Genomic DNA, 26,239 nt, shown 5'->3' on the forward strand with positions numbered 1-26,239 from the left:
GAAGGGCGACAGTTGTTGGTAAGGCTGTTTCAAGAAAGAGAGATGGCTGAGAAAAGTAGGGGGTGCGTCGGGGCAATGAGCGGAAGAAAGATAGTGATGTAGTGCCTCGAAGCGAAAAAGGGAAAGGTATACAAACGGTAGAGACGAAGAAGCCTCTGTGGAGGAAGCGAAAAATAAGGCGGGTAACGGAAATTGAAACGAGACGGATAGCCCAAATTCTGTACAAGAGCGAGATAGATGACATGCGAAGAGGGGGCATAACTATCTGGGAGGGAGAGAGATACTCCGGGGTGAAACCGGGAGGGTGCAACTGGTGAAAGTGGAAGGAGTGGAACGCGAACGGATGGGGGAAGAGGGAGAGAGGCACGCGACGACATCTCACCTGTTTATCAACCCGCCAGTCTGGTTTACGCGCCCGGTCATCCGCCGACTCTACAAGTGGCTATTCCACTTCGACTCTCGAACGAACACGGATTCGTCTAACTCATTATCTAACTCCTTATTTAGGACGCCGGAGATAATATTTGGAGATCGCGAAAGTACGTGCGGTTAATATTTTAAAGACGTTACGTCGTGCGACGATTTGCCTCAACGGATCTTGCTTCTCGACAGCTTCTTCTCACCATCGTCATCGGACGTGTCTGCGTAACGGTGAGTAATCGGAGCCTGCGTTCAGTTCTGGTGCGAACTAGGTCACCAGTGACACCACTAAATCGTGCGGTCGCTTCCGGCCTTCGCCGGATCAGGTGGCAAAGACTCCATTCGGAATTTGAGGCGCGCGCGCGCGCTCCGAATTGTGTTGCTTGCATGTTAATTGTTAATGCATTTAGGAACTCTAACAATTTTGTGTGTAATAGTTTTAATTGTACATCCTGTTACAGCGTAACATTAATGTGACGTGGATGGTGAATCGAAATTAATGCTGGAAAAGATTGAAATTTAACAATGCGTTGTGGTAATAGTGATCAATTCCTCGGGGATTGATTCTTCCGTTCCTACTATTTTCTCTCGTAAAAAAATTTGTTGTTATATTTTTTGGAATTTGATGAATTGATATAACAAAGGAAAAATCTTTAGAAATTGGAAACACACGTTTACTAGCAGCTCTGACACGTCATCCATTAACTTCAACTGTTGGTTCGACAAAAAGCAATTGTTTTGCTAGAGCAAACATCAATAGAAAAAGTTGTGATCGAGTTTGTCTTTGATGTGTTCCGGTTGTTTAACTTGTTAAATAAAACGAATGAGACGAGACATATAAAAATCACATTTATGTAGTAATTGTCGCATAACAATATCTTTCAATAATTTTCCGTTAATTATCCATTAATTCCGTTTAGAAGAACATACAATTTTTTTAATGCAATTGAAATCACCTTTAAATAATGTTAGATACGATAATAACGGGCGTTAATTAAACGTGACAATTAATGGTCACGTTAACACGAACCCTATCTCCATGAGACACATACACGATTGAATGGCATAGCAAGTAGTTAGAATCAATGTACTGTCGGACATATCGAAGATTATCGCTCTCTATCTGAATTGTCATTCGTGGGTCGATGAACAGATAATGTCTCTCGATAAGTAGGAGTGCCAATGCAATATGGATATAGATACAACTTTTTTCGTGATATATTGCCTAGTATTAACATGTTTGTTCAGTGAATTGTGTATGTCTTACCATCACAGTTGAATTTTCACTACCATAAGCAGATAAAATAATATGTAATATAATTAAATAAGATTATTCTTATTATCAAATTGCGCACTTTTCTTCTTCACATTGTTATATATCTAACTATTGAAATTTTATATTAAATAATATTTACTTTTTACAATTACTTTAAAAAATTTCGCTCATTTATCATCAGTAATCACCATAACGCTACTGAAAACATAATACGATATTAAAATGATCTCTATGAATATTTATTTAAGAAAACTAATAAAAGAATGTTTACCCACTAGAAATTTCTACTTTGAAATCCGTAAGGAATTTTATACAAAGTAACTTATATATCGTTTAAAGAATGTTTTCTCTTCAATTTTTATTTGATTGCTTACAATATTGTGAGATAAAAATATTTGAGTAAAATGTATGAAAATGTATAAAAAATCTTTTATTTGAAGAAATATTGCATGTTTTATTTATATATATTATACGAGTTTAAATAAATTTAAATGAAATTATAAAAATATACATTTACAATTATATATAATAACATAAGACATTTTTTATTTATAAAAAAACATAACAATATATTGAAACAAAATTAAAACGCTAACATCTGATAGGTACGGGTTTATCAGGTTTTTATTTGTAATTTAATAATTATATTCATATGTTCTGAGATTTCTACAGCATACAAATTTACATTCAGGATTATATTTATTTGTTGATCCTTATAACGCGAATTATTCAATTTATCATTAAGGTTGCCGCCGACGAGATATCATTTCAATAAAAATTCTAATCAACATATATGCTCGTCACCTCACCTCGATAAATAAAAATAAATAGCTGTAATATAAATCATCGAATATATCAAGTTTGTTATAGTTAAATGCAACTATTAAAGTTATTAACTTGTTTTTAAAGGATCATCCACTACGCAAGCGCGGAATTGAAATTAATCAACAACATAGAGCACAGTTTTCATTAAAAGCGCGAGGTCCTCATGTAGCGTTTGTTAATTAAATGATATCCGAAACGAGTAATCACTCGTGGCTCAATGGGGTACCATGCGCGAACCCGAAGTGCAAAATAGCAAACTCTCATAGTTTTCCATTCGCAATCGATCGGGTTTACTTGTTAATTATCAATGACGAAAAATTTTTTGACGGGATGAAAGATGTCTGTTGGATTATAAAGATCCGTTTCTATGCAACGATCTAATACAAGGGGTTTTTTATCTTTTTTTTTGTGTCGGACGAGTAAGTTCAAGCGGGAAAAGCAAGCTCTATAAGCGAACAAAAAACTGGGCAGCAAAGAAGTATTAAATGGAAGATGTAATTCTGAAATTCCGATTTAATTGCACGGATTTACGCGTTAAAATTTGCGCAATACCTATATTTAAAATTTTACGACTGCCGTAAGAAATAGAATCGCTATATGTGCGATAAAATAAAGAAAGAATTATTTGTTTTTATTGTTTGAGTATCAAAAATGAAAATAAGAGGAAAATTAAGGATAATGATTATTTTAATATTAAGGTATTTAGAAAATGTCTATAAAATTACAAATAATTGCGAATGAAAGATGAGTTAAGTTTTGCGCATATAAATTAATTCAAAAAAATTTTTTTAATCGAGCCTATATCTATATATTTTCTAAAATTTTTAATTTTTTGCCTACAACTGAAGGAAGCATATGATATGTAAAAAAATTATATAACTGAATTAAAATATATGAATTTCGTAATATTTTTTTATATTTCGTATTAATATAATTATTTCGGTTTCTACGTAGAGATTTTATAAACATATATATAAGATTATTTAGTTTATATGTGCGTTTCTGCGTAATATAACGATAAATGAAAGATAGCGGAAAATTATATATTCTGTAACACATTTATTTAATATTTTCCTTCGAGTTAAAAAATGCATTAATTATTATTATTATATGTTAATATTTATATAAATTGGAATATTAAATAAAATATTTTTTTAAGTATCAATGAATTTTCTACATAAATATATATTGTATATATATGTACATATATCCGCGAGAAATGAAATTTTTCATGAATGCGTAAAATATTTGCTTTTCAAATATCTGGATTTAGTGAGACGATAAGTCGATTTATGTGCAATAATCGGCTTTGAACTCGGAATCAAGGGATGAGATATAATCATTTATTTTTAATAATAACTTTCCATTATCTTTTGTCTGTCGATATGTTACGATATTATACAGATAAATTACGAAATAGACGGTGGCTGAAAGTTCTAGTGATTATTATAAGTGAAAATATGTGGAAATCTTGGAAATCTTTGATATTGGAAAGAGAATCTCTTCATCAGAAATTTATCGTCGACTGAAGCATGGTGGAAAATTGATGGGGCGTATCCGCGAAGAGATTTCCTTTTGCTCAATCCGTCTAAGGAAAACATACTCGTTGATCTGATGTATTCGGTTCTGCAAAATCTGTTCGTCGTATTTCCGCAGCTTCCGCAGAAAGAGGATACTGAACCGAGCGAAATAAATTCTGCGATCAGACTCAGATTTAATGTAACGCCAGAATTTTCCTTCAACTTTCGACTCGATCGTATACTCGCTTTTGGAGTCGCGTTGTCTTTATTTAGGTTTGTTCTTCGAAAAAATGATGTTTGATTTAAGGACCTAGGAATGATAAATCTTGGAAGTTTATAAGAAGAACAGAATACGATTTTCTTTGTCTTTCCTTGAATTATTTTCGATAATTCATTTATATCGTAGAATATTTTCTAAAAGTTTATGTTCGCCGAATAAATGAAGTGAAATTGTAAGTGATGATATACGTATAATAGGAATCTCATGTGATAATATATTTATTCGAAACATTTATCAAATATATAATACTGTGTGATATACATTTTCTACTTATTACTAGCGTATATAACATAACAACTATATTGTAAAAATTTCTTAACTGCGATAATTTTCTTTTAAATAATTATTTAAAATTAATAATAATATAACCATTTAAGTTGTGTGAAAGTTACAATATAATTAAAAATATCCTATATTTTATAATATTTTATACAATTGCAAAATATTTGACGTAAACCGGATATCTTTATTTATTAATACATAATTATCAAATTACATTATAATTGATATATAATTTCGTTATCCAATTTTTCCCGCGAGCTTATAATTATACATATATAACTACACTGAGAAAAAAAGTTGCTATTTCAAAAAAATATTAATTGATTCAACTAAATGTAGCGATCATGGGCTGTCAAGCAAATATTTATTCATTCAAACAAATAACATGTCTTAAATTACAAGATTTGTTAATCTAAATATAGAAATATTTGAACTAAATAATCATTACGAACTAAACACATTTAGTTAAGTTAATAACTTTTTTTTCTCATGTGGATATACATATATATGTATATACATATACAGGTATATATAAAATGTTGTTTTCATTCCTCAATATCACGCAAGACAGAGATATCGTCTACGAGAGGATGAAAATACTAATCATAGTTGCTCTTGGTCACTTTGTAATTATTCTGGGGTTTATATTGGGTAAACCAAAACTAAGGTTTTCTCGTTTGCTTATAACTTCCGCAGAAATGATAGCTTTCGTTCTATCTCATCTTCTTGAAATTTAAAAACAATATTGAAGTTATAAGTAATTTACGTAAAAATAATTAGATTTTAATATAAATACGATACTATAAGTGAAAATTTTTATGTTGAGTGGCAACAATTTTTTAGGGTATATTTTCTGCTTTTAACATTAGAATATTAGTACCATATAGAATTTTCCTGATTTTAATTTTTTATTTTTATTTGATTATTGTAAAATTTTCGTAAACATTTATTCAGAATTGCAAGTATTTTGATGAAATATTTTTTTATTTCAATACATTTATATTAAAAAAAGAGATTTATATTAATAGTGTATGTTTTTTTATATATGACAAAAATTTTTTATTAACAACAATTTCATTCCTATAAATTATTTCATAAAAATTTGCATAATTATCGAATTGCGTAATATTGGGTCACCAACAGTGGTCCTAGGTTAAATTTTCGTAAAGTTAAAGTCTGTTCCAAATTCCACCGAAAATTCCACTATCGGTGGCTGATGACTCTTTGAGGTCTGCAAAATTGAAGTTAATTTACGCAAAGTGCATTATAAATCTGCGATATAACCTACCATCCTATCGCCCTATTGGAGTACATAATCGTGAACAATGGCCGCTACATGCGTATGTCGCACAAGGCTCAGAGAATCTAATTCCTCTTTCCCGCAGTACGCTACAGAGAGCTCGACTAAATCAAATTTACAAGCTGCTGAGTGTTTCCCTCCCTCCCTCCCTCCCTCCCTCCCTTCCTCTCTCCCTTTTTCTTAATTGAGCTTTTTGAGCCGAAAACGATTTCTGTACATGGCGCGCTTGGAACAAACAGCTAGTGATTCGTTCTTCCATCTTTATGATGGTTTATAGCGAAATAGGGAAAAAAGAGAAAGAGAAAAACGAGAGAGAAAAAGAGTTTCCAATGTTGCGAATACGATGGCTGGATAATGGGAAACAGCGAGAAAGCTGTCTGCTACGTATAAAAAGGCAGAGAAATTTCTCCGCGTTAATTTTTCTCAATATTTTTTAGTCGTTATATTGCTTCCTCGTAGACAATGTTGCATCGTAATAATGCTCGTTGCATGGATGTAACAATGCGATATTTCAGAATTCTCGTGAAGAGGTTCCTTGGGGAATTGCGCGCAACTTATTCAACATCGAGAATACTGCCGATATAGAGTGTTTCTCTAATGGGAAATCGTTTTGTCTTTCAACAGATTACTCAACTGAAATTAATACTGCACATTTAAAAGCTGTGACTTCTATTGAAGTGTTAGATGTATGTATAAAATATTACGAATGACAAGAAATTGTTTAGAAAAGCTGATATAAATTCTAATTTTAGTATGGTGCTTTAATTTGAATTTACATAAATATTAAAAGTTGTTGGAATAATATATTTTTAAAATGTTTTATTTTTTTAAATTATCGTTTATAAAATATCAAAAAATACAGTAATTTTTTTTAGAAATTAAACAATATGTATGATTAAATACTAGATACTAAAAATATTATATGTATTATATAAGTACATATATATGTATATAATGAGATATAGGTACATAACAGAAGTTGCAATTTTTAGAAATTTTAAAACTCTGCTTTGAAAGTTTTAGTTTAGATGGCATAATCATGCATAAGTATGCACACTGTATAAATTTTCCGTATACGATAAATTTGCTCCTAATTAACAGAAATAGTATTAAATATTTCAAATTTGACCTCATCATGCTAGTTTCATTGAAATGCCCCAGTTCTTCAAACTTTGATCATTCGAGCTTTAATATTAACGATATTCGAAATCCTCACATATATATATATATATATATATGTACATGAAAACTTCTCGTTTTATCTCATAGGAATGTATCTCAAAAACAACTTAATTCGAAAATCAATCAAATATAAGAAATTAAATTTAAATAAATTTAATAACAGAAAGAAGCATTACGTTATTATATCATTGAAGTTCACATTATGTTCTTTCGACAATTGCTCAATTATATCATGTATCTATATCGGTCTGTACACAATCTTCTACTCTGAAGCTTATTATGGCTTTAAGTCTCGCGGGCATACAAAATCTAGCTTATCGCCAGAGCCGGATAATCGTATATTTAAAGCATGCGGGTGCGGCGAATATCTGGTTGAATTAATTAATGTAATTAACAGGCTGCTTGGCGACGACGGAGGGTTGCGGGTAAATTCCGCCGCGATGCTGCGTAATGAACACATGACATTCCTACAGGATTGCATCAATGATACGCTAATAATTATAATAATTATAATCATAGAATCGAAAGCCGGTAAACCACATTTGTTATTGGCGCACTATTGACTTGTACACGCCGTTAACATTCGTGATTGATGATGAATTCCGAAGCTTGTGGCTATCGATAGAAGTCAGATAATGCAACCGAATTGGACTCGCGGATCATAACGAATTTCCACATTATTCATCAAAAAGATATTTTGAATATAAACCTATAAGTTCGGATAATATTATCTCATGATGTTATCTATAAAAGTGAAATGCGTATTGAAATGTTTAATATTCATGTTCTGTCATCTCTAAAATATATTTGTATTTGTATAATATATTTAGATATATTATATCTAAATCATTTTTATTTACTTGCACATATATCTATATATCAAATCAGTAAGATAATTGCAATAGATTTGTTTAGAGGACTTTTCGAGTATGCATATTCAGCATTCACGGCTGACAGTTCACAGCAGGAAATTCCGCAGATTCGAATATGCGAATGTCATATGAGATTTGTGGCTTTGATAATACAGACATGATTCACACGAAAAACCATAAAAGAACTATTACGAATTAAAAATTTGCGTGTTAAATGAGCATTGACGTTAAATAGACGATTAAATAAAGATTAGATACACTCATTATTAAATCTTCCTTCATACTTATTATTATACACTATACAGAATATACAATTTTAGATTATCTGATAATAAGTGACTGCTATTCTCTTATTATCAATTATGATCATATTATTATCTCTTATTATCATATTATAAATGAGAAGATATTAACATAATTCTTTTTAAATTCTTTTTTAATACTTCTTATCCAATATTTCTGCTTAACCTTACAACTAAATTAGATCTTATAATACTATTCGATAAAATTTGATTTTTTTTTACAAGACGAATGTAAATCATTTATAATATATTTTTACCTGTTAATATGAATTCGTAGGCCAAACTTTATTATCATGTCGTGAGAAAAATGGCATCGAAGATATAAAAACAACAGTTTTTTTCATGATGTAGCATTCGCGCACATATTTTTTCTAAAATTAATGCCATATGAAAGTATTAAATTTTGGGTTTAAAATGCATTTTGTTTCGTTTCAATATGATTTTTTAGATATGACAATTTGAAGATAACTCTTTTCTTACGTAAAATGTGGAAAAAGCATTTTATTCTATTTTAATTTGGCATTATGTGGAAAGTAAATGCTTTTGTACTTATATAATATAATCGGATTATACTAAATCAAAAAGCAATATGAAATTGACAAAATACAATATGGCAGGAATATCATATTCTTGACTGTGTGATGATTCAAGATTATAATTTTTCTGCCATTGTATTTTGTTAATTTTATATTGTTTTTTTATTTAGTATGATCCGATATTATATTATGTAAATACAAAAGCACTTATTTTTCCACATAATGCAGAATCAAAATGGAATAAAGTTTTTTTTCTATGTATTACATGTGAAAATAATTATTATATTTCAGATTACTATATTTCGAAAATAAGAAATCATCCTAAACAAAACGAAATGCAATTTAAAATTTAAAATTAATCGCGCAGTATTAATTGAATTTAGAAAAAAAATTAAAATAAAATTGAAATCAAAACATCGTTGTTACGCCTTTTTAACGCCATTTTTATCAGAATTGTGGCGGAATAGCCAAATTTGAATAACAGATTCGTGTTTAGAAGGCAAAAATACATTGGAAATGACTATTCACACTTATACTGAAAAATAGTGTTGGACAGTGTAATTAAACTTTCTAAATTTTTCTAGAAAATCTTCAAATATACATTATAACAAGTTGTTATGTATTTAATGATTCTTCTTTATTTTGTTTGTTCAGATCTGTTGTTGTTACAGTATTACAGTCCAACGGTATTCTTAGATTCTAAAATTTAACTACCGCCGCCTAGCTCTAGCGCACGCGTGTGTGTCTAGATGGACGTACCTACATAATAATAGTATGAGGTTTTTAGAAACGCATCGAACGCTATCTAGGGGATTAATTGACATCTTATTATACATTGTTACATACATAGCTACCTAAAAGAAAATAGTGAACATTTCTAATCTTATATTAATTAATAAAAAGATTGAAACAACGAATAATCTATTTTGAGATATTTATTTAAGAATTTAATGTGGAAAATAAATTTGTTACGAAACTGAAATCCATGCAAACAATTCTCTTTAATAAAAGTGTTGAATACGACCGTGAGCTACGCTGAACGCGATCCAATGAATAATGCATAAATTCAATTCACGCCTATCGCACGTAATTAATCTCGACGCTTAATTGAAGCAGAATTGATACGTTCCGTTCAGAAGCGTTGGTGATTTTCGTAGCCTTCTTTGTACGGTATTTCATTCTCTGCTTCTTTTACTTATTTTTGTTTAAGCCTCAAGGATCGGCTAATATTACATTGATCTCGAAATGGTTACGGCGGTAGAGCTATTGGAAAGCTGACGGTTTTAATGTAAAAAGCGATGTAACGAAAAATCGAACGCAACTAACTTTCACCCTAGTCGACAGTTTTTTATCGCTTTCATCGTCGACACGTATTTTTCTCCCGGACTTTTCCTTTCCAATTTTTTTCCTCTTATACCATATCAATCAGAATATTTTTACGTTGTGTGATATTTCTTGCGCCGTTTTAAATATTTTGTACATAATGCGATTTAATTAGAAAATATAATTTCATTTTTACTGATTATATCCGCTTCCAGTTTTTTTCCACAGTAATATATGCTTATTTGCGTCAGCAAAACGGAATTAACAATGATATGAGGAAAATTCATATTCAAAATCTAAAAAATGCAATCCAAAAATGGGAGGTGTATTTAATCTTTACAATAATATAAAACACACTATATACACACATATATATATATATATATAATGCGAAAGATTCGTCCATATATATATATAAGTATTCATCCTCATTCGAATTTACAATTTAATCAGATTATATATTTAATTAAATCCGAGCAAATATAAAATTCATGATTAAATTAAATTATAATTTAAAAAGCTAAGATAATAAAATATATAATCAAAACTAAACATATATCATCAAGTTAAATAAATATTGAGCGAAAAGTTATGAGATTCTTTAAATTTGATTAAATTAAACACTCTGACTATATAACATTATATAGAACATGTTAAAAGTTATAATGCAAATTGAAAAATTAATCGTATCGTAGATATATTATTGTACTTGGAACGTTATCGGACGTTGATCCAAATGTAAGAGAATGCGATTCACAATGCCACTCCTTGCACAATAACTGTCTGGTTATACGTTGACTTGAACTACTGCTGCAATTTATCACCCGTAGCGCGCTTCCTGAAGCGTTTCTTTTATTAGCGTACAATGTGTCGTAGTGACCGGTTTCTAACACTGACTACTTCTACTGGTATGCGAAATACGTGATTCTGCGGTAGGCAAATTGTTCGAGCGTTTTGGTATCACATATCGAAAAGTGTTTATTCGTGCATTTCGTGAATTAATTGCGCTTGCACTGCCATTAATGTTTTTTTATCTTATTCGTTGCACATTCTTATGTAGATTATGCCTTTAAAATTTTTCTTACGACAAAATTTGTAATTAACTTCCGCAAGCAATGATATTGGAATAAATAATTGATCAAATTTTTTCATATTTGATATAAATACACGCCTTGACGTTTAATTAACTACATGTTGCAAATAATGAGCATTTCTTCATTTTATGAGCTATCAAAATATTATCTATTATTTACAACGAACTGTATCTATATTTTATTTTTCTATAAGATATAAAATTTATTATTATCATAATGAATTTGATCAGAAGCTACGCAAAACAACTGAGATGCGAATTAAATATACAATTTGAAATAGATGAAATTAATTTGCATTTCAGAAGCTTATATGTGTTTATGAAAGATATTTGAGATATTATTTGAACGCGGATTCGCTCAACAAATAAATATGGCTACTTCAAAAGCATTTTCCGTGAACGATAATACGAATTGAATCCTAAATACTCGCTCGTGGCATTATTGCGCCGAGTATTATATTTGATATTGCTGTTACTAAATGCCACCTGGCGAATCACAAAGCTCTATATAAAATTCCTATGCGTTCTCTATAACTCAGCTCTTCCGCTCACATCTTTCACGCGTTTGTTGCATAGATTTATTTGACATACAACCGCGACACATAAGAACGACGAAATATAAAAAAACAAAGTGTTTACACCGTAACGAATAATGTGTGTAAAACTCCAAAATCATTACTTTTTATCCTTTTTATCCTATTAAATTTTTAGATCTTTGAATATATGAATATACTTAGTGTATGAAACTGTATAGCGATTTTTCTTTCAATATATGACATTGCAATGAATAAGTTAGTAGGGAACTGTCAAATTTTCTTTCTACATCTTTTTATTAAGTTTACTTTTTATAACTTTCAGCATTTTTTATTCTTAGCGCTTAAAATGTCACATTTATATTCAGCAAGCATTTTCGCATAGAAATTACTATTGGTAAGCTTCAAGAAAGTTATTGTCCAACATTGTCTTCTTTTCGTTAAAATTTTATCTAGAAATGTGATACGTGTGAAAGAAATTTGTAATGCATTTAGCATGTAAAACTTTTCTTCGAGTTGTTGATTACACGTGGCAACCGGAAATTTCCATTCGCCTTGTCGTGTCTCGATCTACTCGGTACTCAGTTGTTGAAACTTTCAGTAAACGTCGGTCTGAGTCAAGTTTTAACGAGCCTCATGCTCTGTTCCCGTCATTCCACTGATGACAATCCTTCATACGCGTTCACGCGGAAATTGTTCCCGTAACGAGAAGACCAATTCTTAACGGAAATGCAAGATAATCTGTCAACAAATATTTATACATATCACGTTGATATGTATTGACTACTTCACACGACAAAATGTATTAATATAGTGTGATAGTTTCAATGATTACACGTTTTTTCTTCTTCGCGAACATATCTCTAACAATTGTATTTTATAATATTAAATACGTTTTAAATTATCATGATAACATACTTTTATTACGTTTACGGAATATAAAAGCCATCGTGGAAAAATTCTACCATAAATGAACTAAACTTGTTAATTGATTTATTCAAATAAACTGCCCTGCTTCTAATCTCGATATTAATTATATTGTATACATTAATATCACAATAATGTTTGTATATAATGCGAAAATATGATGTTTTAAACGCTTGGCTCTATTAACAGTTTGCTTGATCAGCAACAAATAAAATATCATTTTTCTTCGAGAGAAGCTTTCTCATTTCACACGTACATATGGTATAGAATACGTCGATCGAAGAAACGAACACGGAGGTCGCCGTAGGGTGTGCTCTCTGCGCTATCCCTGGACACAACCATAATCTGATTTATCCATCTTCCCTGTGCGATCAGAATGTTAAGAAGCGCATACTTGAAAATACAGCATATTCACCGACGGTCGGTATAAAATACTTCTCAGTAGCATGAAATAGTTCGATATACGAGGAATTTGGAGAAATACCATTCATAACTCGAAAGGAAGTTACGTCGATATCTGTGGTATTTTAATAGAGCAGAATACATAATACAAATAATTAAAATGACAAACAAAAATTGCTTTATATTTAAAAAAGTATAATAAGATTTTTTAATATTGTTTACATTTATTTTTTTAAACATTGTGAAATTCATACGCCACAAATAAAAAGTTATTTGCGATTGATAGAAGGGGAAAGGAATATTTAAGAAAAGCTGTTTTAATTATTGTCAACAAAAAGATAACGGTACGCATGTTTAAAATCAAATGTCTTGAAATAAGAAGATTTGAGCATTGACATATTTCTTTTGCGTACGTATATTGTTAATAATAACAGTTAATAATAACATTGTATATCTGTAAATCCTAAGTTATATACACAATAGGTCTATAAATCTAATATATATATTTACGAATGTCAAATTTTCATAATTTTAATCATTGATTGTTAGTTTAACAGCTTGCAACTATAAGCGTCGTTGCAATGTTAATTATTAATGCAGGATGTAAACCAGTATGTAACAGTACATGCAGATTATGTAAATATAATGGTACTGATGTATCGCGATTTATTACATAAATGTATTATGAAATAGAAGGCCACTCGTGGATAGATGTGTAAAATATGGGTTAATTAGATAATGGATGTTCGCTTTGTTACAATATTGTGGGAATCCTATACAATAACTCATGTCACCGTATAGATGAAAATGTATTAAAATTATTCTCTTATCTCGAGCAGGTTTAATGGATATCACTTCTAAATTAAGGTACTTTGTCTGTTGTATTTGAATTTTCGCCAATTAATGTTTTATAAGACATTAACTTTTTTTTATAACTCTATATATAATATAAATTATCAAGGAAAATTTGTTATCATATTTGACTAAATAATAATTCTATTAATTATTAATTGTAAATAAATATGTATTACTATATAGATACGTTGCTATAAAAATTGTATTTGTGCTATAAAAAGTTTTATTACATTTATTATCATGACTTTATTCAGTAAAGCATGCAATTCAATAAAAAAAAAGGAAGTAGCAATGATATTTAGTGAGAAACTTTATTGCTTTTTATTAAAACTGTATTCTGTACAGTCGTAATTTCCAGTGGAAACTAGTCAAAGTTCGTCTATGACGCCAGATAATTGTCGAGAGTACATTAATCGGGAGAATAGCAGACATTAGTGGAAGTTCATGCGATTAGCTGACTGAGAAATTACCTCTCTGTTTGCCGCTAACAATTAGAACGTCCTACAGTTTCCCTCGAACATTTATTTTGAATCCTGTCAGCTACAGATTACTTTTTATCCATGGCACACGAATCACAGAAAGCTGAAAATATTTCGCAATTTACATGGATATAAAGAACATTTGAGCGTATTGCGTTTGTGTGTGTCCATAAAAACGATTTTTAACTATATGTATAACTAGGAATATAAAATACGTGTTCAGTTTTTATCTCTGCCACTAAAAATACATTTTAAACTGGAATAAAAATAATGAAAGTTTATTTGTACGCAATATAGCATTACATTTAAATGTTCTATTTTATATATAAAATTTAATGATTTTCATAATTTGCAATTATTTTACAAAACGTATGTATTAAAGCATGTCTTAAAATGTAGGATTGATTGAGATTCATTGACACAATATAAACGCATTATTTTGTAAAAAAAAGTTTACTTTATTTCATACAATATCATTTTATATTAGATTAATCTTCTGGAATTACAGGTAATTTTAAAAAGTAACATTAAACATTGATTGTATTTTTCTCGCAAAATATTGCTTTAATTTTAATTAACCTTTTTTATATTCAAATGTACTCGGAGAATTGATAGTTTTTACTGAGATATGAAGGAATTCTATGTTCTCTCTTTGCAATATTGCCTCTTTATCAATCACTCGATTCACGAATGAGCAAAATGAAGGAGATGATGAAAAATGGAAGATTTGAATAGATGAAATAGAACGAGTAGCACAAATCTCTCTCAATAACGAATTTTCCAATAGTAGTGCACACAATCAAAATTTTTTAAAGCGATTAGTGTCCTTAATCCATTTCGTTTCAGCATAACAATTATACTTTATAAATAAAAATTTATAATTTATAATTCATGATTTTAATTTATACATATATTTAACAATTTAATAACTAATAAATAATTTACCAGTATTGTTTCAATACCGTGTTATACTATGTGGATTATACATATATATATACATATATGTATAAATAAATTTCTTTAATAACAATTAAATTTAAAATTATTTGATTAATATAATAATGAAAGCTATAGTAATTCTAAATTTGAAATACTTAATTAAAATTACGATTTCATGAATGAAAAGTCACATGTATATGATGATTATAAAATATATTTCAAAGCGGATATGACAGAGAAATTTGCTGAAATATATATATATATCTGTACACATATCATATATACATACATATATATGTTTTTTTTATGTTCAGAAAATTGCGTTCCACGTGCAGCTGGCATATGTATATATACTTTTAAATGCTCTTTGCAATTGATACGCATTTTTTTTTATTAAAACCACATTCAATACTATATAATTTATTATAGTATGACCTTATTATCGATTCTGTTTTGTTTTCCACATATTGTTATCCATTAGTAATTAATTAATTATATTTGTACACGTTAATCGCGCGTTTGTGAAATTTATATATTTTATAATTCTACGTAAATGTTTTGGCTATAGAATAAAGCGATTTTTCTGCACGCATTTTTTATCGTTAACGTAACAGAAGACGTGATATAAAACATCGCGCCTCACCTAGAGATAAAACTCGTCAACACCATGTTTGATTTCCATGTTATGAACGTGACCGACGAACATACATTATTTATGAACCCACACAGGAATACACATCATATATTGGTAGAGCCTTTACCGTAAAAAAATTTACATTCGTATGGGTCGTTACACGCCTTTCTGACGACACACGTTCAGTCACATATTGAAATACTCTACATGCTCATATTCCTCATCGCGTGCCCTTATCAAAACGCCTGAAATATGCAATTCACGTACAATATAAGATTTTCTGTCTCCATTGATTATTACATATTTATATACTGTATTTACGCCACCATAAACTATATAGAAACTGGAAATTGCTTCACTACAACTTTGCAGTTTTTAGAGAGATATTATCGGTAAGATAAGTTTTAAAACATTTTGAAAATAACACATTTATCAATAAAATCGCGAATTAATTTTATTTATAAAAGTAACATCGCACTACTTTATTTTACTGTAATGAATTAAGATATATTTTATTGTAAAATACTACTACGACCAAGCAAAATATAATACAAGTCTGTTATATTTCATCCTCTTGCAATAACTCACGAGAATGTTATATTAAAAGTACAACTCACGCATTCTAAAGCGTGTGTAGCTTGCAACTTTTATAACAAAGAAAATATAAGCAAGATTTTTATGAGTATTATACATTTTTATTATGAGTATTATAGATTTTATTTTATAGTAAACTATTATGCAATGTTTTATTTTGCTCTATAGAATTTATATTATATAGCTATTGAACTAATTATTAAATATATTTAAAGTTTTATTAAAATCACCGCAAAATTTTAATAAATATTATACAAATCACACGTACAGCAGATTGTGTATATGGGTACATGAGGTATGATTAAACTAGACGTATTAACTCAAATACGCATTAAATACAAAACCACTATTTTGCGTAACTGGAACACGGTCATTACGAAACTATTTCTCTGATTTATTAGAGATAACGCAAAAATTGTAGCATTCGATATTATCGAATAACTGTGTTCTAGAAAGTTCGTTACGCAGAAGCGCGTAATTATTTCTCGCCCTGTTGCTTGTCAAATACAACGAAGAGAAATTACTTGATTCGCTCTCTCTTTTTCGGAAACGCGACAGAATAATTGCAGAACTAATGAGTTTGTCTTGTATTGAGCGTCTGTCAGATTCAAAACTTAATCAGAATTCCATAAATTGTTAATACAAAATTAATAAGAGTCATGAAAAAATGCGGTATTGAATTTCATCTTAAATAAATTCTTTAATATCTTGCTGTTAAAATCCTGGATAATATATTATAATAGTCATGCCATATAAACTATAAATATAAAATAAATATAAAGAAAACATTTTTTTCTCTTTTTTTTTAATAAACAAAATGTTATCTAAAAAATATATTTTTTAACATTCAATTTTGACATTTACAAATGTTCTTATTATAATTACGTTCACAAACATTGTGAGAAATGTTCATTATATCTTTATTTAACTGTTTATTATTTAACTATTACATATATTATTATAAATATCTGATCTAATTGTATGTGGACACAACATATTTATGTAAATAAGAAAACATAACATACCTTTTTAGTACATACTGTTGCAATAATTGAAATTTATATGCTCGTATAATTATATGGATAATTATAAACTTATACTGTAAATTATATTCCAACCGTAAAAAATATAAAGAAAAACTGAGTAAAATAATAACGTCATTCTTAAGCATCTTGATAGTTGAGCAATGGAACATAAAGGAGAGGCAAGAAATAGATAAATGGATAAGGGTGTACTTTGATCGAAGCATAAGCTGACACACCTTCGACCTTCTCACTCCTTCCTTCCTTTCTATTGCAATATGAAAATATTATATTTGATAAAAAGATATGTAATTGGCAAAAAAAAGAAAGGAAACTGTGAGACAAAATGACGCATAGGTGGAAGGAATCAAGCAAATCTAGATCGAGTACAAAAGCTGGAGAAAAAGACAGGGAGAAAGAGAGTACTCTTGAATGGCGACAATGCGGAAAGACGGACGTCGAGTGGTATACATATATCGAGGAAGGGAGAGTCTGCGATGTAGTCGTTCATGCAATAGCTAGGACAGAAACGACGTCAAAGCATCAGGTGCTCTTCTCGGCCTAGTTTTGATCTTCATCAGTCATCTTTTCGATAGCTATATTCCTTCAATGCATCGCATATCGGAGAAAATTTTAATCGGCACTCAGCCGTGCGATTAAAGTTCCCATTGCGCATTAAAAGAATATACAGATAACTGATACTCAAGTGTCATATCTGGATATTTAAAAAGACTTAAATGCTAAGAACACTAAACATTTTGGAAAAAAATTAACGTTCAATAATATTTTATTTCTTGAAAGAAGAGAAAGCAGAAACATTTTCTTTGCATTTTTTTATATTTTGTAAATAAAAATTTACAATTTAGGATTTGTATCATTTTACGAATTTTGATATTTTTAAAAATCGTTTTTTTAAATAAAAAATAAATTTCTCTTTGTAAAGAACAAGCTACTTTTATGTAAAATTATTACTCGGTAATAACGACTAAAATTGAAACGTCATTAAAGATTAATATCTTGTTACCATGATATTAAATGTTCTTATAATCTTCTAAAATCGGATGCTATTCATCTTCTGTATTGGCAATTTGGGTCAGATCTTTTGACTTTTCGTAATGACTTATTGTACGGTTATAACTGCGTTATCTATCATTTTCTTCCGAAGCTATTTACGCGCAGAGTTTTCCTTTCATTCTTCTCACGTTTCTTCTCGGATCAAAATAAAATTAAAAAATTTATCAAACACTTTTATCTTTGGATGATATTGCTTTGTTTTTAAAACGCGCCGCACGCCGAGATTTCAGTGTTCAATACTGAAAATGATTTCTCGTTTCTGTAAAATTGTTAAATGTCGTTAATGAGGTCAGGGAGAATCGACTGGTAATGGAAGCTGTTTCATGATATCCTTGAACACTCATCGTGACCCTTACGAGGGGCGTCGACTACCGTGAGCACGATTGTTGCTGATTTCCATCAGCGGAGATCGCACAAAGAGGTATGAAAACATTGAAGATAGCAAGTTAATATTACACGCTTCAAACTTGTTCTTGCAACAGGTTTTTAATTTTTTTGTTGCTTTTTAGCATTCGACGTCATATAGGATTATTTAAGTAGCAATTATAAATCATTACTTATATATATTTAATATGTATTGTCTTGAAATGTATATTCATAATGGATTGCTTTTGCGAGTATCAATGAAGGTTATTGAGAAATGAGAAATTTTTATTTTCTATTATAAGTGTAGTAATCGATTCTGATATATTTATAAAAATATAATAAATAATAATTCAGAATGTGAATTATTATTCAGAGTTCTATGAAATTTGTCTAATAAAGTAAATTGTACGTAATATTGAAGTAAGTAATGTAACTAGCTTTTCTAGAGTGTCTATAAACAGAATAAGCAGACTATTTTTACACATAATTCTAAGTAACATCAATTTCATATGCGTTCATTACATTTTATATATATTTTTCTTCACAGTACCTACACTTTTTATTAACATATTTTTAATGCGGAATTCGAAGTCTATATATTACTTACTATTCTCTCTATATGTTAGATTATTTATGTATACACAAAATGCAATTACTACAAAGCATTATTTATAAGTAATGTCATTATTTATTTTATTTTAAACGCAATTAAGCTAAGAAATTACGATCAAAAACAAAAAAACCGATCCTATTTAGTACATAGATGTCGACATCACAAAAAAAGCACTTCATTACTTCGACGAAAGTACCCCTTGACAAGGGTTCCGGCATGGCTATTCACTCATGAAGAAGCCAACCACTGATTGCCGATAGCGACACGGCGGCAATATTGCGTTCTCGAATATGAGTGCGTGCGTCACAATACGAGCGACTATGCGTGCGTTACGCCTATCGCGTGTGTAACACACGCCCGATTAAGCCTGACATGTGGGCGCTCGAACGATCGATAAATTTTCACATCACTCTATTTTCTCAATGCTGATAGTTCGTTTACGAAGAATTACAAACGGTGCGAAATATTATTTATTTCGTGTTTTAATTTAATGAGACGTGCAAAAGGACAATAATATTTAAAATACATTTAGAATTTTTTAAATATATATATATATATTTAGAAACTTATTTCTAAATACAGGATTATTTATAGCTTACTTTTTCTGAATTGCTGCTTATATTATTTATTTTTAATCTAATATTACATATACTAATTTATAACCCATATTTATTTTATGAACTTTACAAAATAATGATCGCTGCCTTTCATCTTTTGAAGTACAAAATTATCTCCTTTGAGGTACAAAATTATCTTTAAAAAAAAATAGCAAAATATATTCATATGAAATTAGAAAATCAGTAGCGGTTAATAAAGTGAATATCTTACGTCGTGAGATTGTTATCATAATTCAGACGCTTCCACAAATCACAAAGAACGCAGGTAGATAGAAAAGCACGAACAGAATGCGTAAAAACGAATGCACGCACACGGAATAATATCACGTGCGAGACACTCCAAGAATTGATCTTATCTCAAGTTTTTTATTCGCCACGCTACTTCGTAAAAATTTTCTCGTCCTAATAATCAATATTATTGAGCTACTATCTTGTTAAAATACCTGAAAAGTAAGATATTTCTATAAAAGTATGTAGTATAAATCTAGATTTATTTAAAAAATACATAATGTATAATTTATTTGATAATTAAAATTTTTCCGATCTTAAAATAATAAATTAAAAATTATATCAAAGTTTAATGAATGTGATTTATAATATTTCTTATCGATGGTTATATTATTTAGATTTAATATGTGTAAGCTTTATGTAGCTTATATTTACGTTTTCTGGATTAGCTAAAATTGATTTTATAAATATCATTAATGCTTATAAAAAATACGTGTAATTTTTACCTCTGTTTTTATGAAAATTTCTTTTAAAATTGAAAAAAATTAATTATTAAAATAAAAGTATTTTAAAGAGAGAGATCAAAGTATTTTAAAAATCAATATAAAAACGTTATAATTAAGAAATAATATAACATTCCTTCACAAAATGAAGAAAAAAAGTATAAGAAATATAAACTTATTTATCAAATGAGAGAACTATAATTATTTTCTACATAGCTGTATTTTTTATTCATATTGCCAATTATCTTTCATATACATCTCAAACTACAATTGCATGTTTATAAACTATATTTCCTAAATATTAATATTTATCAAGATTTGAATTTCTAATCTTTCACAGCAAAATCTCTTTTGAAATATAACTTTATTTTTAATCTAATTTATAAACAGTATAAACAATAGTAATAATTTTATTTGAAAATGTTACGAACATATTAAGCTAATATTGCATAAAATGACAGCCAGCGTTCCCTAAATTACGTCAAATTTAATCACACTAGTAACACTTAACTGAAATGTTCGTCATGGCGATTTGCCGGAACTATATTTCCTGTGAGTCAGCTAATAGTGCTTTTGTTTGTCTATCACTTTACTGACAGCTTCAACGATAAGATATATCCATTTTACATCATTTCTCATATCTGCAATTTTGACAATTTCATCGCATTTTACGTATTTGCAGAGTATGACATTTGTATAAAAGAATACAATGATATTAAAAAATACACACTCAGCTGAGGTCGTGCTTGCATTGCGCTTCAATATATGTATACATGTACCTGTGTAAATTTATCGTTATAAAGTTAAAATCGATAGTTTCATAGTCAGTACGTGGAAATGCGAGTTGTTCACCTTGAATTGCATGTGTACTGAATAACATTACAAGTTTACCCTATAATCTGACTCAGAACGTCGTATAATGTTCAGCACTTTTGCGTATATTGACAACTTTATCATATTAATACAATTTCTAATATTAACCACAAATTTCAAATACATTTTACCTGATAAACTAATTTTTCCAAGTTACTATAATGTTCAGATTTTATACACAATATTGAAAGTACTTATGTTATTTTATTAATTACAATATATAAGAGTTATCTTCATAGTATATAGTAATGTATGACTAATATTTTTCATTAAAAAGTAATCTTTTTACAATAAAAAGCTGTCTCCATCGAAAAATAATTGAGAAAAAGTAATGTTTTGTCATAAAAGAAGATGAACATGATGCGAGATGATATATGGAAAAATGAGATAAAACACGAAAGCATTTACTATAGATATTATATTTACTCGTGTTACATGCATATCGGTATCGATTTCTTCCTACAACTTTTTTCTATGTATATATATTGTATTAGTGTACAATACTTGCGAAAACGGCGAATTTATAATGCTGCAAGAGATCGATAGTACGTAGGAGTAATGTAAACATTCTATGTTTACGGTAACACCATTGTTTGTCATATGCTCACAATATGCTGCTCCATTTAACTTTCGATTAATTGCATTATACTGATGCATTTTAGTTTTATGCAAAGAGCCTATACGCACAGTAGATGTGTGTTAAAAGAAATTTAATGTGACAAGAGCGTGAAATAAATGGTATACCTTGTTACGTAGACACTGTTAGAGGCAAACAACTGAAATGGATATTAATACGCGTGTACGCGTTTATTATCAAGCTTGATGAACAAAGTTTATTACTATATGTGCATTTGAATATACAGGAGAAAATGTCAATAATTTTGTTGTAGTGCATTAAATATAATTTCGCAAATGATCAATGTTGTTCTTTTAATGACGCACATTCGATGTAGAAAATGTAAACGAATATCGAAATTATTGGTTATATGCTCTTATATTTTAAAGAAGTATAATCTTTATTTAAATAATTGCATAAAATGATTAAAAATAGAACATAAAATCAGAAAGTTTAATAGAACAAATGATTTTACTTATGTGTTTTATTAAATTAACTAAATTTCTTTGTCTCTCAAAACTCATATTTATATAACGTAAAACGGAGAAATGAAAAAGAAGAAGAAATCACTTTTACATTGCAGCCAAAAAGAAGACTGAAATATTTTTTATCACTTCAAGATAATTTATATACAGAGTGTTTCACGAGAAAGAGTCAATATCTTGGGAGGTGATAATATCGATCATTTTAAGCAAAAATATTCATATGAACATGTATCTTATTTCGAGCGTTTTCCGAGATAGGGCGAATTTGGCACGCAATAATGCCACTTCTTTTAGTTCACTTACTTCTTTTGGCGTCGCTGTTTATTTTCTATTTTCGTTGTGATCTGTTAAGCGTTTACAATGTTATAATCAACACAACAGTCAGTATTGTTTGTAACATTGTAGAAGCGTTTTCAAAAATGCCGCACATATTCACATGCCGAATATGCAGATTTGCTGTATGTTTACGGCTTCTGCGATGGTACATAGTGCCTCTACTGCTGTTAGAGAATATCATCGACGCTTTCCTACACGTAGAATTCTGATTCGGAGAGTGTTTTTCTAGATTTTCAATAGATTGCATGAAAATAGTACACTTCCCAGAGTGTTCATATTATATCGCCCTCGGAAATCGTTCGAAATAGAATACATGTTCATATGAACATTTTTGCTTAAAATGATCGATACTATCACCTCCCAAGATATTGACCCTTCCTCGTGAAACACCCTGTATATATACACATATGCAAACGCACACATAAAAATGTATATTATAAATTATTAACAACTTTAGCTCTTATTTATGTATTCATTACACAGTTTATAAAACTGTATGTGTTTTAAGACCGACAAATAATCGGCGTATAATTTACTTTGAAAAAATTTACAAGGAATATCATTGGACATGAAAAATCACCTTGACCGAATTTTACATTTATATGCGTTTATAGTTTACTTAATAATTTATTATCTACGGAACTTTACTAATTTACGAAACTTTACTACAGTAAGTAACTTGACTAAATTGTATAACTAAAAAGAGAATCTAGAAGTTAGAGCCAATTCATTTACGCGATTGTTATATTTTGCCTTGAAGAATACTTTGCCGTGATGTATGATGATTTACTACTGCTGGTTACTCTAAAACTCTTAGCGAAACTCAGAATTTGCTACGTTTCAGTGCAGCGCGATGGCGACGTCTTGACCGAAACGATTTCTCGACTTTACCGCTGCGATCGCAGTATACCTACGCAATGAAAAAGGTGTTACCTTATGCATAGAAAGGAAATGAGATAGGAAGTGAGGAACAAAGTATACGTGGAATATAATTTCGCAACAGAATAACATTACTGGTAATAATCGCGATCTTTTCACACTTGTGTCTTATAGTAGATATTAAAATTGGCTTTTCTGAAATATATTGATCATCCATATTTCTTCTGAAATATGCTGATCATCCGTATTTTTTAATAATAGTAACAATAATAATACATTATGTTATTATTATTACTATTATTGAAAAATATTATTTCTTCTTGTTGCCTAAGAACTTGTATGAATTATTTGGAATTGAAACAAATATTCAATCATTTATGCATCAATTTTAGGTAATTATACATTCTAACAAATTTAAATTTAAATTATAATGCAATCCAAAAAATTAATTTTGCGTTATAACAACAATCAATCGAAAAAAAATTGACTAACAATATTTTTTATTACTCAGCGAAATTGTATAATCATTCACATCCATCTTATAGACTACCTCTTTTCGTTACATTAATCGAGGCTATCGTTAGAATCTGACGCTATAAAAATTTTCACACCACATATAAACTGAAGCATTTATTATATAAATTGATACTGATCTCTTTCCAAAAGTTGAGAATGATCGTTTTCACTTCTGCTGCTTTGAACACGCACATGAATTGGAACTTGTGAAAGAGAAAATAGCGTGACAAGAGTATTAAAAAAAGATATCCATATAATAAAAAATCAATTTAAAAAATATATAATATATATATATATATTATGTACACACAAAATAAACATATAGAATTTAAAAAAAATTTATTTATTTTATTAATTTTGTTTCATTACATATTTATTTTTTAATACGTAATATTTTTGTAAATAATATCGTAATGGCAAAATAAATCAAATCAATCAACTTAATTCCCCGAGCTAAATGTCACTCTTTTTGTAGAAGACATTTCTGCTACGTTGTAGGAAAATTGTGAGGCCTAATATTTCGTGACACTCTAACATCTATTTCTTATCTTGTATCAGAAATCGCATTAATATGCCATAATTTTTCGTCCCTCTAAACTTTTTTTTTAGCTGTGTTTCGATTCGCCTTTTCTTCGTAAAGAGAATATTTTAGCAAAGATAAGACTTTATTTGGTTCAAATACTGTATTCATATTTCTGTTCTTTTTAACAAATGTTTGATAATCAAGACTATTTTTCAAAGCTTCATTCCAGTTTTTGCATATTATATTTTTGCATATTATCTATAATTTATATCAAAATTTAGGATAAAATTCTATTTATTTTGTATGCTTTCTAATACGAAAAACATTTGAAAAATTAGAATGCACACATATATAAAATATATTATTAAATATACACACACACACACCCACACACACCCATACCCACACCCACACCCACACCCACAGCGTATAATACACATTGGAATAATATTCTAAAATCTGATTTAAATTATAGATTGTTTAAAGTGATGACCTTTGATATATAAACAATATTGAGTAAATTTATTGTATTTATTCACCATTTTAATCCGTAAGTAGACATATTAATATATAAGTTTACATAGAAAAAAATATGGATCTGTAAAAGATAAGAAGTGTATATATTTCTACGGTACTGTCTCAAAACTCCGAGTCTGCTTCAGTCGCTTTTCTGGTTTACTTGTGCTTCAGTCATCTCACTATAGCGAAGCGTTTTAGTGGCTGCTTTTGAAATGGAAGAACAGGCACTCACATGAAAAGGTGGAACGCCGGAGAAGCGGACAGATCGGCTAATGAAATTGGCTCGAATAGGGCTGCGCCGTAGCTTTTGCTCCGTCTCGCTATAGCCTTTTTTCATTTCATGGAAAAATCTTCAATGAACGAACTTCAAAGGCGTCTGTCTGGATTGTTTCACAAACACTCCGACTTTTGCTTCTCTTGCAAAATTTTGTGAGCGATGAGTTGAGTCGAAGTTTAAATAAGCTGCAGAAGAACGAAAGATCCCTGCCTATACAC

The 26,239-nt window shown here is 29.4% G+C and overlaps 1 protein-coding gene across 5 annotated transcripts in view; it reads left to right on the plus strand.

Moving 5' to 3' along the window:
- The first annotated feature begins 416 nt into the window (after positions 1-416).
- unc-13-4A (BAI1 associated protein 3) overlaps positions 417-26,239 on the plus strand; it is an 80,430-nt gene continuing 54,607 nt past the window's right edge. For all 5 annotated transcript variants that reach the window (XR_001936759.1, XM_018452807.1, XM_018452808.1 and 2 more), the window contains exon 1: positions 417-651. The gene's annotated coding sequence lies outside the window, so the exon portion shown is untranslated. The remainder of the gene's footprint in view (positions 652-26,239) is intronic.

The sequence above is a fragment of the Mycetomoellerius zeteki genome, unplaced genomic scaffold (genome assembly GCF_001594055.1).
Source record: "Mycetomoellerius zeteki isolate Tzet28-1 unplaced genomic scaffold, Tzet1.0 scaffold35, whole genome shotgun sequence".
In the NCBI taxonomy this organism is placed as follows: domain Eukaryota; kingdom Metazoa; phylum Arthropoda; class Insecta; order Hymenoptera; family Formicidae; genus Mycetomoellerius; species Mycetomoellerius zeteki.